At 43.8% G+C, this 16949-nt stretch overlaps 1 long non-coding RNA gene and 1 pseudogene across 2 annotated transcripts in view; both read left to right on the top strand.

The window, feature by feature from the left end:
* LOC108409306 (uncharacterized) overlaps window positions 1-16949 on the top strand; it is a 370244-nt gene that overhangs the window by 230648 nt on the left and 122647 nt on the right. The window lies entirely within an intron of this gene.
* On the top strand, window positions 4757-5584 carry LOC108395030 (BPTF-associated chromatin complex component 1 pseudogene; annotated as a pseudogene).

Raw genomic sequence — 16949 nt, 5'->3', positions numbered from 1 at the left:
CTGGCCCTGCCTTGACAGCACAATGCCATGACGTTAAAGATAGCCTTGCAAAGTAGAACATGCTGGTTATCCCACTGCCGGGAACAAGTGTTTTCATTCTGCCATGGCTCTTTCCAGTCCTTTGCAGCATGCATACGTGCCTTTTTGTCATTTTGTATTTGCCATTAAAATTTTGTGGCCTGATTTTTCACTTTTTTTTCATAATATTTCCCATGTCTCCACCTGACCCTAGTATTACACATTTGTAAGATTTCACTGTGTTGATATGCCATTCCCCTTTCTGAGCATTCAGGCTTTTCCCCTGGCTTTTAAGAAATAGCCTTTAAAATACAAAAACAAAAACAAGCCATGCCCCACTCTCCTGGACCACAATTCCCATGATGGGAGGCTTGGTGGTCACAGGCTAAATGGACCCCAAGTGACTGGAGACTGGCTATGCCGATTCAAGGAAGGATATGTATGAAAAGTCATCCCAAGCCTCTATGTCTCCATGAAATATGAGACCAAGCAGTTGGCTCATGTGTCCTAAACACTTTCAACTCCTAGAAACATAATCAGGGTCACTGGTGGTTCAGTTAGTGAATTATGAGAATCTGAGCTGCATGGAGAAGGAGAAAGATAGCAAGCTCAGGTAGGAAAAGGAGAAAGACAGGCAAGGAGCCATTCCTGTGGGGTGGCGAATATTGCCAGCAACTCTGCTTGTCTCTCAGAATGACCAGCTGGTGGTTTGAAGAAGACCTGACAGCGCACTTTAGTGAGTCTAAGAGTATCTTGCACCCAGGAGTATCAACCATCAACCAACCCTGTGTGTAAAGCAGTGGACCAGGTCCTGGAGAAATCAAGCCGGAAGAGAAAGTGAGATTCTTCTGGAAGTTGAAGGAGTGAGAACACACGCAGGAAGATGCTGTTGGCCTGATAGTGAAATTCATTTGTACGTGGCTGCGTTCCCCTAACTTCCCTATCTGGAGGCCCCACGTCTCTGCTAAACTCTCTGAGCTGGGTCTGCAGGGAGCTGGGATGCAAGAGCAACTGCTGTGCCCACGCAATTAAACAAGAATGCTCCATCTGACAGTTCCACTGTGAAAGTTTTCAAATAGTGTTGGGAATGTTTACATAATTGTTCAAAAGAGGCTTTTTCAATGTACCTGTTTACACGCTTTACTTTTGGAAATTCTTTCAGCAATCAGGCCTTGGAGAGCTCTCAGCCTGTACTTGCCACCCTTGATTGCCGAGGGAGGAATGAAAGGCCTGTCAGTGAATCGCTGGGAAAACATTCCCTAACAAACGCCCTCTAATGAGGGGGTGCTGAGAGCAGAGGGGAAGAGCTGGGGGGCCGGGAACAGGACGGTGGAGGTTTTGTTGTGGAGCCTTTTGGTGAAGGGAGCTCCAGACACCGTGCCTTTGTGTGCAAATTTCCCACTGGGGCCAAGCGACTTTCCACAGTTTAATTAAGTGGCTTTAGAGTAGTCCCGGAGTTGGCCTAACAAGCTACTCTTCATGAATGAAAGATTTGTCCCCAGCATTGGGGGCCGGGCTGGAAACAAAGTGGGCAGCAGTTATGGCTGGCTCCGGCCGATTTAAGTGCTTGCACGGCCGCTTGCCCGGGCGTGGCTGGGGTAGGCAGCTGCAGTAGTTGGCGTCAGTCCTTCTGGGACTCGTCTCACCTAGCTCACAGCAAATATGCCAGCCATATGCCCAGGATCACAACCGAATCAGCTCCATCAGGCCTGGCAAAGAGGCATTTAAATTGCTAATATTGTACCAGGGAGGGATGACAGCCCTGCCAAGGATCAGCTCTGTAGGATCCACAGAGACAAACCTGGGAGGTTCGGAAGGAGCTGCAGTGAGAAACACTAGAAGCTGGCTGTTAGGAGGCAGAAGAGGGGATCCTTAGCAGAGAGACATGGGGAGAAACCATGGGGGGCCGTGTACTCAGGATGTGGCAATGGAGCTGGTGGGCCACCCGGGGCCCCTTTCTCATCCATTATTTCTGATAAAGGTCCAGCTGTAGTTTCCATAAGGCTGCTTTGCAGGGGGAGGCCTCTTACTCACCTTAGAACAAAAGAGGTTTTCTAGAATGACCAAAAAAAAAAAATTATGATGCAGGCTGGGTAGAAGAAGGGAGGGCCAGCCCTAGCCGTGAAATGCTCCCTCAGCTACGCTTGTTGAATAGCCCTGCGTTTGGCCATGGTCCATCCAGTAGGTTTGGGATCTGGGGTCTTTCAGAGCCACTTTCCAGTGGAGGGTTCACTGAATGTTTTTCTCTGACTGTATTTTTAGAAAAAATTATGATGACAGTTGTTAGGTCTCAGGCAGGCAGGCAGCACATTCCATTACAAAGTTAGCATGAAATCAATATGTAAATAACCCTTTCTAACTGGCAGCTATTTTTGAAGGCAGAACGCACCTGATGTTGCAGGTTTGTTCCAGTTTACTTTAAATACCTCTCCGTCCTCTGGGTCTTCGAATGTGCTCACATTCAAAAGATCTTTCCTCCTTTTCACTTGATCTTTGCTTCATCTGGGAGAATGGTAATGCCACCACGAGCCTTGTCCTCAAACCTCCTCCATCCTCTAAGAATCAGATCAACAAGACCCATTGCAGGCTGGGAGTGCTAGTTCCCCTTCAGCGTGGTCATTTTTCAAAAGCATGGATTGCTTCAGGAAGGGACAGGGTGGCAGAAGCCTTGGACAGACACGGAAGGAATTAAAAGAGAGAGAAAGCCCGAAAGGCTGAGATCAGGGTTGAATCCAAAATTCACACATCACTGCCCAATGCACAGAAGTCACTGCTAGGACATAAAAGGTCAGAGGATCCCAGCCATGGGAGGGACCAGGTTATAACTGCGGCTCTAGCTCAACAAGAAGAAACAGGTCTTGAGGTACTCCTGAGGGAGTAAGGAGCCCAAAGGTCTTTGAAAAGTCCCTCCTTAATAGTGAGTTTTTATAGTTGTTTGACTTTTAAGTAGCTGTGCTCTGTGCATATGTACTAAAAACAGAAATACTTCTGGAATGTTCGGTGTCAGGTATGGATGGTGCCTGAAAGCCCACTATGGCTTGTGGAGTGTGTGTGTGTGTGTGTGTGTGTGTGCGCGCGCACGCTTCTTTTCTGAAGTTCAAGCAGGGACCTGGTAATAGTAATGATTGCTACAATTAATTGAGCACCTACATGCCACTTCCTTTTTTGTAAGTGTTATGGGCTTGAACAGTTTTGAAGTCTTATTGTTGAGCTGAATCCACCTTCCTGTAACTTATGTCCATGACCTTACACCCTAAGGCTTCATCTTCAGTTAGAATAGTCCTCAAGACATGTGGTATCTCTCTCTGAGACTACTCTTCTCCAGGCTAAATATTTTCCATTCTTCCATAGTTGTTCTCTCCCCCAAGTAGATTTCATCAGGCCCAATTGTTGCCTCCATGTCCTTGCCATTTGGTGAGTCTCTGGAGGGAATCAGGGTCAAATACTCCTTTTGAGACTTTTTTAGTGTCTAAATACAAAAAGAATATCTCCTGGTTGAAAAGGGTGCATTTGGGATGAAGCTTTAACTTTTTTAGTTCATGGAGCTCTGCACTTTTATTGTGTAAGGGTGGTCAGGTGAACTAGCAATTCGCCCTGTTATCTCTGGGTCCGTAGGACCGCTGGGGATGGGGAGTTATTACCAGAAAGCCCTGTTTCCGCTTGGTGTAAAGAAAGATTTTCTAATGAAAAGAAGCATACAATGGCAGACAGTGCTTTAAGTGGCAACGAGTGTCCTAAAAACTGGAGGTGTCTCAGCAAAGGTGGGTACTGCAGATGTCACTTGCCCACTGAGTCGAGGCTTCCACAAATGGCTCCTAAGGCACCTTCTGACTCCGGGATTCTGGTTTCTCACTCACACATTTACTGAACCAGCTGCAAGGTGCTGTGAGGGGATTCACACTTGGTATGAACAGTGGGAAGAGGAACTATTTTTTTTATTGCAGCAAAATACACATAAAATTTACCATCTTAACCATTTTAACTATATAGTTCAGTGGCATTAACTACATTCAAATTGCTGTGCAACCATCACCACCATCCATCCATAGAACTGAAACTATATCCATTAAATGACAACTCCCCATTTTCCATTCACCCCATCCCTGACAACCACCATTCTACTTTCTATCTCTATATATCTGACTATCTTTATGTACTTCATATAAGCAGAATGATTCAGTATTTGTCTTTTTGTGTCTAGATTATTTCACTTAGCATATTATTCAACCATGTTGCCATGTATGTCACATTTTCTTTCCTCTTTAAGATCAAATAATATTCCATTATATGTATACATCACATTTTGTTCATCCATTCATCCGTGCATGGACATGTGGGTTGCTTCCACCTTTTGGCTATTGTATCCTCCCTGAAGATCATTTGATCAAATACACAATGGTTTATTTCTGGGGTTTCTATTGTATTCCATTCCATTGGTCTGTATGTCTGTCTTTATGCTAGTACCATACTATTTAGCTTGGTAGTCAGTTTTGAAATCAGGAAATGTGAGGCCTCCAATTTTGTGCTGCTCTTTCAAGACAATTTTGGCTATTTGGTGTCCCTTAAGAGTCCATATGAATTTTAAGATAAAGGGACTAATGTTTATTGAATAGGTATTGTCTCCTAAGCATAGTCGGTAATGCAAATAGGATGTTGGAAAGAAGCCTTGCCCTCTAAGAGAGAGTAGCCCTGTTAGAAAAGGTAAGATGTAACAAATAAATGTGACACAGAAGCAGACATGTGCCTTAAGCATGTGCGTATTATGAAAGAGCAGAGAAGGGAGGAAAAACTGAAGGAAAATACTACAGACTACTTTTAGAAAGAAAAGCTATGGTCCCGGCTCCGTGATTATGGGGGCAGCAGCGCCTCTTCGTGAGGAGGTGTGATGCCCTGACCTCAGCATCCGCAAAGGTCCTAGAGGTCTTGTCCTCAGCTGGTGCCAGCCTTAGGAGCTCAGGGAGTTGATGATGCAGCTGCATCCCATGGCCCACTCTTCCCCCTTGGGTGCCAAGTGGATGGAGACGGAGATAGAGATGCTGAGGGCTGCTGTGAACAGATTCGGGGACAATCTTAACTGCAGCAACTGTGTCATCAAGAAGTGGACAGTGGCTCAGATAAAGACCACCACCGTGAAGCGCAAGGTATATGAAGACTCTGGCATTCCCCCCCCAGCTGGGTTATCCAAGAAAGGGCCCACGGAGATGGCATCTGGTGTGTTGTCTTCTCCTCCAGCTCCCCTCCACGAAACAGCTCCAGTGTCTCTGAGGCTGGGATCCTCCCATAAGGAAACAGAATGCTGGTGTGACACTCAGTGTCTGAACGACCTCGACGCCAACAGTGACCTGGTGGGTATTGAAGGGCTGGGAGAAACTCCTCCAGCCAAGAAACTTAACTTCAACAAGGACAACCTGACCCTGGATTCTGGCCTTCTCATGACCTCTGCTGATCCTCCTGCACTATCGCTGAGCCTTCCACCTCTGACCCCTCTCACTGTGCACCCTGGACCTGTGGATCGCCTGGGACTCTGAGCAAGGCCTGCATGAGAGAGGGTGGGAAGGCTGGGGGGCTGCCCCAACCCTTTTGACCTCCATCTGATGGACATTTTTATACAGAAAACAATAAAGATTTCCATCTCAGAAGAAGAAAGAAAAGTTATGGTGAAGTCTTTGATTTATCAGTTGTTACAATTTTTACAATGTTTCTCTTGAATGTGGAGAAGTAGACCATGCTATGACAGCCAAGTCTTGTCTCTCTGTTCCTCTCTCCCCTCCTTTCTTAACCTAATGGTTCATGGCTGTCCCTGATGATGTCTAATTCATTCAACAAATATTATTGATTACCTCCTATGTGTTACACGCTGGGATGCAGTGAGCAAAACAGATCCAGTCCCTGGCCTCACAGAGGAGTTTTTATCTAGAAGGGGAGACAGATATCAAATACTTACATGAGTATACATAGTTACAAGCTGATCAATGCAATGAAGGGAAAGTTCAGGAAATGAGGAGAGTATATACAGAGGTACTGACCTGGTTGGGGAAGGTTTTCCTAAGGGAGTGACATTTTGCACTGAGATGTAAAAGACAAGTAGGAGTCAGCCCAGTGGAGGACACTTTCCAGAGGGGACCGTGTGCTAAAACCTCATAACAGAGAAACAAAATCAACTCTTAATATTAGGAGCAATAAAAAGCCAAGCAAGTATAGCCCTATAAATGGGTCCTCAGTTCTAAAAGTTACCTAGAACCCAGGAAAGTTGAGGAATTTATTAACTGAAGTACTCAAATATTATTGTATGTATAATTTAAGTAGAAATATATTGTCGCTACCATTTGGATGGATGTCACAAAAAGGTTTAACCAAAATTTTCCATGGCTTCACAGCTTACTTGCCACTACATAGGGTCATGAACTTGCAGCCAGGAGGGTATGACTGGGGTGATGAGTGGCGCTCAATGTATACTTCAATGAGGAACAGGCTTGGTTACCCCCTTGGCCCTTCTAGCTCTACATGTATAGGAATGTGTGTCTCTAATAGAAATCATTTAAAACACTGAGTACATCAAGAGTGTCTCAAATATCCAAAGCTGTTTCATCTGTATTAGCAGAACAGAAACAACTGCTAAAAAATAGGGTAACAGCTAAGCTCATATGGTCATCAAAGCAATGGAATATTATACAGCAATTAAAAATGATAATTTTTACAAAAATGCAAAACTTGGGAGAATGTCTACAGCATAAGGTAAATAAAAAAAGAAACACATGAAAAATGGTATGTACATGGTAACTACAGTGGTACAAAATATGTGCACATTTGGACGAGGACCAGAAGGGTAAATGTGTCAATGGGGAATAGTTGCTTCGAAGGGGCAGAGATGATGGGCAGGATTTTCTTTTCACAGGTTTAGTACTATTACATTTTATTTTTATTTTTTAAAAATAGTGGGCTTTTTAAAATTAAGAATTTTCTTGGAAACTAAAGAATAAATATGAATACAATGTCTCTAGGCTTAACCAATAGGCTTTTGGGACCTCTAATGGAACAATCTCTGTCACTTACGTGACCAAACTGTTAGGTTGAGAAAAGGTGTCATAAGTAAAATATTGGTAGGAATCAAATATGCAAATATTTCTTCTGGAGGTTGAAATTCTAAGCAATTTTATAATAGTGTACAGTATTACCATCCTATGGAATTTTGATTACACTTGGTTTTCCTTCCATTTAACATTATTCCTTACAGATGATTATTTTTAGTTTTAATTGTGGCAAAAAAAACAATACAAAATCATATCATGTAATACCATTCACAGTGTTGTGCAATGGATCTCCAGATCCTTTTTTTTTATCTTGCAAAACTGAAACTCCATATCCTTTAAAAAATAGCTCCCATTTCTCCATTTCCTCAGCCCCTGGCAACTACCATTCTACTTTGTGTTTCTATGAATTTGACAACTTTAGATACCTCATGTAAGTGGAATCACACATACACACAACTTATATAAGTGGAATCACAGTACTTTTGTGACTGGCTTATTTCACTTAGGATAATGTCCTCAAGGTTTAGCCATGTTATAGCACATGCCAGAATTTTCTTCCTTTTTAAAGTTCAATAATATTTCATTGTATATATACCACCTTTTGTTTATCCATTCATTTGCTGATGGACATCTGGGTTGCTTCCACCTCGTGGCTATTGTGAATAATGTTGCTATGAACATGGATATACAAATAACTCTTCAACATACAGTTATATTATGATGCTCACCCCCCCCCACCCATGATTTGGACACTCTTTGGGAAATCACATTCTTCCATTTGCCAACTACTTACTCCTCTATATCTGAAAGTCTGCAAGCTCTAAGGGTTATCTTTATTTAATCCCTGGTCCTCAAGAGCAGGGAAGCTTGTTCTAGTTGGTGAGAGCTGATCTTTAACTTCAAGGTCAGGTTACCTCCTTCCTGGTGATTGCCTGTTTAAAATATCATCCTTTAAGAAGTCATTCTCAATGCTTTCACCAATATCTAAAAAAGGTGCTGGAAGTTTTCAAGAATAAAATGATGGCCTCAAACTGTTTTATGTTTCCCAAGTGCCATTTGGACTTGTGGCTAATATATCCTGCCCTTGCCATATTTTCAGAAGGATGATTCCACCATTAAAAAACTGGGTTTTCAATTATTTGGGATGTATGATAATTCAGGTGGTGCAAGACCGATCTATTTTTACACTGTTTATGAATTAAGAGACTGCTAAACAAAATAGTCCTATAAACAAAATTACATGATGGGGGCAGGATGTTTCAACTCCTTAAGGGGAGAAAACATATCCAAGGATATCAAGGCAGTTGAATTTGCATATAATTGATGTGCTAATTATGGATAAGTTTGTCTACTAAGTAAAGGAACATTGTTAGAACTACTTAGAGATATTGGTTAACAAACTATATACTTGAATTAGCAAAACTACAATTCTTTTCCTTTGCAATTTAAATATGAAAAATACCCACTTTTTGTTACAAGTTCCTGAAAGTATGATCGGATGAATCATTGCAAAGTAGATCAGTACGAACTGCAAAGTAGTCAGTACGAACTGTGTAAGTTATTCGTCCAACAAACATTTTATCAAGCCCCAACTGTGTGCCAGGCATTGTGCAAGGCACCAAACAGAATGTAACAATAGACATGAAGCCTTAGTGGATGGGAGGCAGTTACAAATGAGAGCTCAGTGAATAAGATAATTTCAGATAGTAAGAAGTGTTATGGAGGCGTAAAACAGGGTCACGTGACTGTGGGTGGGCTTGTTATTTTAGACGAGTAGGTCAGGGAGGGTCTATCTGAGAAGGTGGCATTTGAGCTGATACTGGAAATATGAGAAGGAACCAATGGTGGGTTTAAGCAGAGCAATGACAAGGCTCTGATTTGTGTCTTCAAAAGATATTCTTAGAGTTTTGTAGAGAATGAATGGTTGAAGGGCAAGATAGGAGGAGACTTTGTACCTGATCAAGGACAGGTACATGAAATAAAGCTGGGGGTGTGTAAAGATTAAGAGTAATTCCAATCTAGTTACTTTATATATCTTTTTCCTCTTTGCCTCCCTCTTCTTTCCCTTTCTGAGCCCAGGGTGCCCGAGGGCAGAGGTTGTTAACCTGGAGGTCACATCAGAATCACTTGGGGAGCTGTCTGTAAACATAGTGCTGTCTATAAACATAGTGCTGTCTCACCAGGAGAGAGTCTAGCTCAGAGGTCTGGGGTGAAGTCTGTTTGTAGAATCTATACAGGTGATTGTGTTGTACACTGAAAGAAATCCCAAATAGCGAAAGTGGTGATGGGTGGGGTGCTGTATAGAAAACAGGATGGGGAGGAGCAAGCACACTCTTTTGCCTAGAGGGTCTCTAAACAAATAGGAGAGGCTGGACATTATTTGCAATTGATCGTCATACTAAATATAACGAAATTGGGGCTGGTGCCGGTGGAAGAACCACCTACAAAGGGCCTCTGGTGTTAGGAGAGTGGGAGGTTCTTGATAGTGAGGAGGGGTCAAGACCTGATTACGGGGATTTTAGCCCCAGAGCTTTGTTAGTGGCAATCGTTGGAACAATTTCACTCCCTCAACTGGCATGTCATGCATGACTGGCTGCCCATGGCCTCACAAGCTGCAGACACACAGAAGGGGCAGGAGAAACCTTGGGAAACAAGCAGGGACATCTCAGGGCTGAAGGGGGAGGACAACAGTGGGAGGCAGGGGGCACTTTGAGATGAGATTTCACCAATTCAGATCCAGCCTTTCCAGATCCTGACCCCACCAGGTCTGAATTCTTGAACATGGGTTCCGCCTAAGTCCTCTTTTCTCCAGGGCTGATTGTGGTCTTCAGTGACGTAAATGAGGAGCAGTGCTCTGGATTTGTGGGCAAGCTAAAAAAAAAGCAAGAAAACAAATTAAACTCATTTCTCGGGTATTCAGTTGCTACATTGACCCTCCATAATAAGGGAATTGGAATGCAGGATCTGAGTTCTTCTCATAGAACTTGAATCATGTGTTGAGGAATAGACTGATAGACTTCCGGCTGGGAAGGAAGGGGTGCAGAAATGAGAGAATTATGGGTTTTACCTGTCTGCACTGCTTTGCTCAGTTTTTAAAAAACACACTAAAGTTATAAAGAGATGAACCAAGGGATGGGTATTTGCCTTCCAGAAGGGTTCCCTAAGGAGTTTCATTAAATTGCGAGGTCTGTCTTGTGCCTTCATTATTGTGAATCATCAAGTGGAAAAAGATACCATTAATATGGGGACTTTGGGAGCCACGGGTAGCTGAGCACTCACCCCGAGTCCAGCTCTGTGCCCAGTTCCCACGGACTGTGGAATATGGGTCATCCCGTGGAGCTCCTACGTCCTCTGAACTGTTTCCAAGCTCCCTGCTATTACTGTTGGCCTCTTCATTTGGCCTCTGCACCTTGTGGGAGACGCCAAAGCACTTGACATTTAAAATTTATCAGCAAACTTAAAAAAAAAACCTAACGTGAATTAAACAGGATTTTTAATCCCCTCAACTGTTGCCATCAGTATAATCACTAACAGAATGAAATCAGAATCAGTGGCGGAAAATATTAATCATGCATTTGCATCTATTAAATATAATGTAAGGGAGAGTGGGTTGGATGCTCAGGGGTGATTTTCTAACATTTGTGATGCAGGCAGCTGTGAGTCACTGGGGCAGACGGGTGACGCTCCAGGGGGTCTCCTTTTCTCACCAGCTCTTGTGCCTGCAGAGCCCACAGAGGCCCAACCTGCTTAAGGATGATGAGGCAAAGAACTAACTGCTAAGCAAGTCCCTTCCTTTCCAGAGCTCTGTGCCTTGGTTTGAATCCTACAGGAACTTGGGAGAGATGTGGGGACTTCGAGTTTAAAAAAGGAAGGGATGCAGAGTAGCCCTCCCCTGCTCCACCACCCCCAACCCAGACAAACTGTCCACTCCTGCCTCAGGGCTGGGCGTTCATTTCTGAACCTAGGAAACAAATCCACTGCTGCGAATGAAGTCCCGTAGCAGCTGGATGCCGGGGTGGGGGTGAGAGTAATTCTTCGGGGTTACTGCCTTTAGTAAAAGACTAGTGGTTAAAAGCAAGAACATTGTGTTGAAACAGACCTGCCTCTTATTAGCTGTGTAACTCTAGGAAAGTTGTTTAAACTTGGCTTCAGTTTCTTCATCACTAAAATAGGGGTAACAATAGTTGCTGTGGAAATTAAATGGGATGCTGAATATAAAACACTTAGCTCAATGTCCTGTTCCTAGTAAGCACTCAACATTTTTTAAATGGTCTCCATACAGTTTATCTTTGGACAACACATTGTCCTGGCCACCTCACCTCACCTAGGGTGTCAACTTCTAATGACCTGAAAACCTTTGTCTCTGATCTCTTGTCTGCATTCTAGATTCAGCTGCACTCTAAACAGGACCCATGGGTGTCTCAAACTTACCAAGTCCACAGCCGAATTATGCATGTCCCTCAACCCAATCTGTATAGTCCCTAACTCATAAAAAGTACCACTCTTCCCCTAGTCACTCAAGCCAGGTAACTGGAGGTCATCCTCATCAACTTCCCTCCACCACCCATCAGATTAGGTTCATAGTCTATTTATTCTACCTGATAAGTAGCTCTCATGTCTATTTCCTCTTCTTAGCAACTACTTCCCAGTCTAGATTCCAGCCTTGCCTCCTCAAATTCACCCATTCCATGGCTCACAGCCCTTCCATGGCTTACAGAATGGAACCTGATCTCTGGCTTGGATACAAGACCCTTCATAACGTATCCCCTGCTACCCCTCCAGACTTGTCTCCTTCAGATTCCTCTTCCTCATTCTGGGTTCCTTTGTGGGGAATAAATGCATGAGTCTATCCCTGAGTGTTTTGTAGAAGTAGAGCAAAAAAGGGGGCATTTCCTAACCAGATATTTTTTTAAACTACAAGGGTACAATAAGTTATGCATTTATTTATTCACCATTTCAATGAATACTTGAATACCTATTACGTGTAGGCACTGTTCTAACACTGTGAATACAGTGATGATATAGAATAACATCCCTTTCATCATGGAGTTGTATTACTGTTGCAGGAGTCCATAAATAGATCAATGGAACTGAAAAAGAAAATCTAGCTCAGGGCTTAAGTATATGAAAAATATGCACATGTTACAAAAGTGACATTTAAAACAGTGGAGAAACATGAATAATTCAGTATGTGATGTTATGATAACCAACTTGCTTTTTGGGAAAAACATTAAGTCGGACCCCTGCCTCACACCATATACCAATACATTTCTAAATAGATTGAAGGTCTAGATGTCAAAAATAGCCTTCTGACTTTGGCCCCATAATGATAGTCAATCCCCAATTTCTGTTTCTTTGTCCTCTTTTTGGTCACAAACTCAGACACTGACAAGGACCAGGCAAGTCATCTAAATAATGAAATGATCCTGCAGGGACAGGGTGAGCTGGAAAGCATTTGCTCCAATGTAAATACCTAATGATCACAGTTATAATCATAATTGTTACAGTAGCAACTCACATTTGTAGATTAAGGCACTTTTCTCATCACTTTACAGGAATTTGCTAATCAAATCCTTACAAGAACTGTATGGCATGTACTATTATACAGATAGATAAATCGAGGCACAGAGGAGTTAAGTAACTTGCTCAAAGTCACCTAGTTACCAAATGTTGAGCAGGATATAGAATCCAGGTAGTCTGACTTCAGAACGCAAGCTCTTAACCCCTATATTCCAGCTAGTTATTAGACCAAATAAAACATACGGGATGTTCCAGACCTAGTCCATGCATTGCCAGTTTTTATCTCAAGCCTTGGATTTTTTTTAGAAGGCTCACCCACTTTCGTGGTTTAACTATCTCCTCTCTGCTGACAACTACACATTTCTACCTCGGACTCAACCTAGACTTGCTTCCTGAGCTCCATATTTTTTCCACTTTTTCTGTATCCCACCTGGATTTTCCCCAGGCCCCTCAAACTTAACAGGTTTAAGCTGACCTCTTCTTCACTCCTACCCAAACCTGCTCCTCCCTTGCAGCCCACTCCCAGCATCTCTGCACTTTTCTCCCTGCAGGTCTTTCCCATTCATATTCATTCGCATGTTCCTGCCAACATCCCAATGCCCTTTCCTTCCCTGGTGTATGTTTCTTCATACTGCTTACCTCCATCTAATATACCATATATCTTTCTTGTTTTGTTAGTTGTATATCTCCTGTTACTAAAATATAAGACCCATTAAGGCAATGATTTTTCATTTGTTTTGTTCACTGTTGTAGCCCCAGTGCCTGGTATAGAGGAATTTCCATGAAACATGGAATGAATCAATGAATTGTGTTTTCATCTTGTACTGTGAAATTTCCTTGTGGGCTTACATTTTATCTCTAAAAGGCATTCAGATTTTGCATTCTGCTCTCTAGAATACCCCCAATTTTACTTGAATGTTAAAAGAGGTTTTATACTGTTCCTTCTCCTCGCCATCCAAATCTTCAAGGAAAATCAGTGCCCAGGTCAACACTCCCTGTTAGCTCGTGGCCTCCTGTATGCGTGGCAGACCACCACACCTCCCACCCTCTCTTCGTCCTGCTCTTGCTTCAACTTCCCCAACAACAAATAGAGAGACCAGCTGTTCAGTGAAAAGCCTCCGGGAGCAAGTGTGTGAAAGTTCGGGAACAGCTGACAGCGCGAGAGACCGTGGAATGCTTTGAAGCCAAGGGCATTTCAGGCGTCATGGATGGGCATGAGAAGTCCGAGGCAGGGAAGAGATGATTCCTTTCTTTTTTCACAAATCAGTTCATAGTTTTTCTCTTCCCTTTTTATTCTGTTTCCCCATCTGCCTTTAAAAATGATTTCTTTAATTATTTTTTCATTCTTTCACTCTCTCTTCCATTGTTAAAGTGATCTCACTCATTAATTTAATAAATATACATTGAGTATCTCCAGGTTGCCAGGCACTGTGCTGGATTCTGGGGATAAAGCAGTGGACAAAGTAGATACTATGGTTGCCCTGGTGGAGCTCTCAGCCTCGTGCTGCCCATGCAGGAGTGCAGGCTGCGCCGTCCGGGGCAGTGACTGCTGGGAGAGAGAACGGTAGGATGTGGGGAGGGCACCTACAAGAGCACTTAGCCCAGATGTGGGAGTTCAAGGGTGATTCCCCAGTGGAAATGATTCTCAGGCCCATATCCATGGATGAGTACAAGCCACTCAGGCCATGGGAGAGGGTCTTGTCCTGATGCCTGCATTCAGTCAGGAACACAGACAAACCAAAGTGCGTATGGGAGGCAGCCAGGGTGTGCGTTTGTGCCTGTGTGTGTGTGTGTAGAAACCATTCTATATGGGCTGGATTTGGAAACTGGGGATTTTTCCCCCTGAGGAGGAGCCGACTCCGGCTCCCTCAGGTGTTTGAAAGACTGGCACATAGAAAACAGCTTTGGCTTTGATCTCAGTGGCTCCAGAAAGCACGGTGATAGCACTGGGTAGGTGTTAGAGGCAGGTGGGGCTTTCAAACAGAGCTGTCTGAAAACATAGCAGCTACTGATGGAGGCTGAGAGAGCCTTATCATCAGAGAGGCTGAGAAGGAGCTGGAAAGTATATGCAGTGATACCTGTGTAAGGAATTGGCCTAAAAGACGTTGGGTGGCTCCTCCTGCCAGGGGTTCTCTGGGCCATTGTCCTTTTGGAGGAGCCATGTAGAGGAAAGCCTGAGGCATATTTGGACTCCACCTTGTTCTTGGCCAAAAGAGATGATCAGACCTGAGCCTGGCCCATGGGAGCTCACACACTCATCAGCAGAGAAACGCATGCAAGGCTGCAGGTAACTCACAGGTGGATTTGTGGAACAGATCATAACAGTGAAAGAACTCCTGTGAGTTCTTTTGAATTTGAATAAAGGAGTTACTGAGCAGCCCAGAGCAATAGGGCATACAATGGAGCGGAATGAAGAGCCCTGTCTGGAGTCAGTGATCCTGGTTCAAGGCCAGGTTCTGCCCCAAACAGCATGAGGTGTGTCCAGGCCAACCATTTTCCTCTCTGGGCCGTCCTTTGCTCTTCTGGGAAATTAAAAGCCTCCTTTGAGTTCTAGAATCATAGAGTTCCATGACCAGCATCTTGTAATGAATATTTTGAAAGCTGACAGCTGGGAGATGGGGGGGTGCGGGGGAGAGGCAGGGAGGAGCATTTCATTCATTCATTCCAGAGGTACTTGTCAAGCTCTCCCACGGGTAGGGCCACTAGAGAAGGAGCCAGAGGCAAAGATGGTCCAAGATGATTGAAATGGTCCCTAAGAAGGTACTGCATAGATGCTCATGGTGGCGGCCTTGTTTGCCATGGAAAAAGTGAAAACTCCCCCATCAATGGGAAAATGGCCAAGTAAATGTAACTTAATCATATGATAGAACAGTATTCCTCACTTAAAAGGAATGAACTAGATCTCTGTGTACCAAATGCATAATTCCAAAAACAAAACATTGAGTGAGAAAAGCCTTGGCTAATAAGTGGCAGAGGCCGTTTGTAGAGGTCCTCATTGCCTCCCAAGCATCTATTCCTTTCTCTTGATACAATTTTGTGCAGGTATCCACAGCACCATATGCAGCCTGTGTGCTTTAGAAGAAGCTGTCTCTACCCTCCTCTTAGTGGGGGATGGTCCCAGGCCAGTACCATCCCACCCACAGCCGTAACATCTGGTTCAGGGATGGTTGCGAACCACCATAGGCCGTGAGAAGTGAGAAGTTTGTCAGACTTCTGGACAAGAAGCATCCTGTCTCTCCTTGAGCACTTCCTGACTGACGCCCTCTCTCCCTAGCTGGCCAGGAGAACAAGGAGGCATGTGGTCCTTGAGGACGCTGAGCTGACAAATCAAATCAACCTTGAAATCTACTTGCCACTAAACTTGTAGGTTATGGGACCTAGTAAATGGTCCTTAAACTTTGTCAGTTAGAGTTGGGCTTTCTGTATTTGCAGCTCAAAGGATACTAACCAGTGCACTACTTACATAAATTAAAGAGCACAGAGAAAAGATGCTACTTATTCTTCACGGATGTATGCATATGGAAGTAAAGAACAAAGCAGAGACGGACAGCACTTATACTCAGTTCATGATATGGTTGACCCTGCGGTGGGGGTAAGGGAGGAGAAGTGAGAAATAGGTCCAGGGATGAAAGACAAATAACAACTAGCATTTATTGAGCATTTCCTATTGCCAGGCAGGCACTGTTCCGAGACCTTTATATCTATTAACTTACTGAATTTTCATGATGTGGAAACTGAGGCTCAGAAGGGTTAAACAACTTGTTCATAATCACCTGGCTAATAAGTGGCAGAACTGGGATTTGAACCCAGAGAATCTGGCTCCTGAGCCACTTATCAGCTTTATGTTCTCATGATAGCTATACCAAGTTGATGTTAACCTTATATATAATGTTATCTGTCTTTTAAAAAAAAAGTGAAGCAAATATAACAACAATTTAACAATCATTTGTTCTGGTGAGGTGTACACAAGTGGTGGTCTTACTAATGCCTGTCCTTTTGCATGATTTTTTCACATTTCTTAAAGGAAAAATAAAACTGGAGACAGCTCTGGTCTCCAGGAATTCTCAGTCCGCTGGGCACATGGCTGCAGAGCAGATTGAGTACTGTGGCAGTTAAGTGGAGGGAGAGGCCACATCATGCCTGGGTGAACATGAAAGGCTTTGTAGCAGCTGTGGCATTAGAAGCTTGCCCTGGAAATAAGGGTCAAACAAAGTTCGGACATGCAGTGTTGATGGGGAGTGAGCCACCTGGCACAGAGGTGGGAATGTGCAGGACCAGAGGAAGCCGTCTGGGTGGAGCGGAGGACACAAGATGTAAGGAGAGAGAGAAAACGTTGCTAGAAGTCAGCTGACGCTGGATGCTGGCAGGGTTTCTTCTCCA

Source organism: Manis javanica, chromosome 4 (assembly GCF_040802235.1).
Source record: "Manis javanica isolate MJ-LG chromosome 4, MJ_LKY, whole genome shotgun sequence".
Taxonomy (NCBI): Eukaryota; Metazoa; Chordata; class Mammalia; order Pholidota; family Manidae; genus Manis; species Manis javanica.
This window is presented reverse-complemented; position numbering and strand designations above follow the sequence as displayed.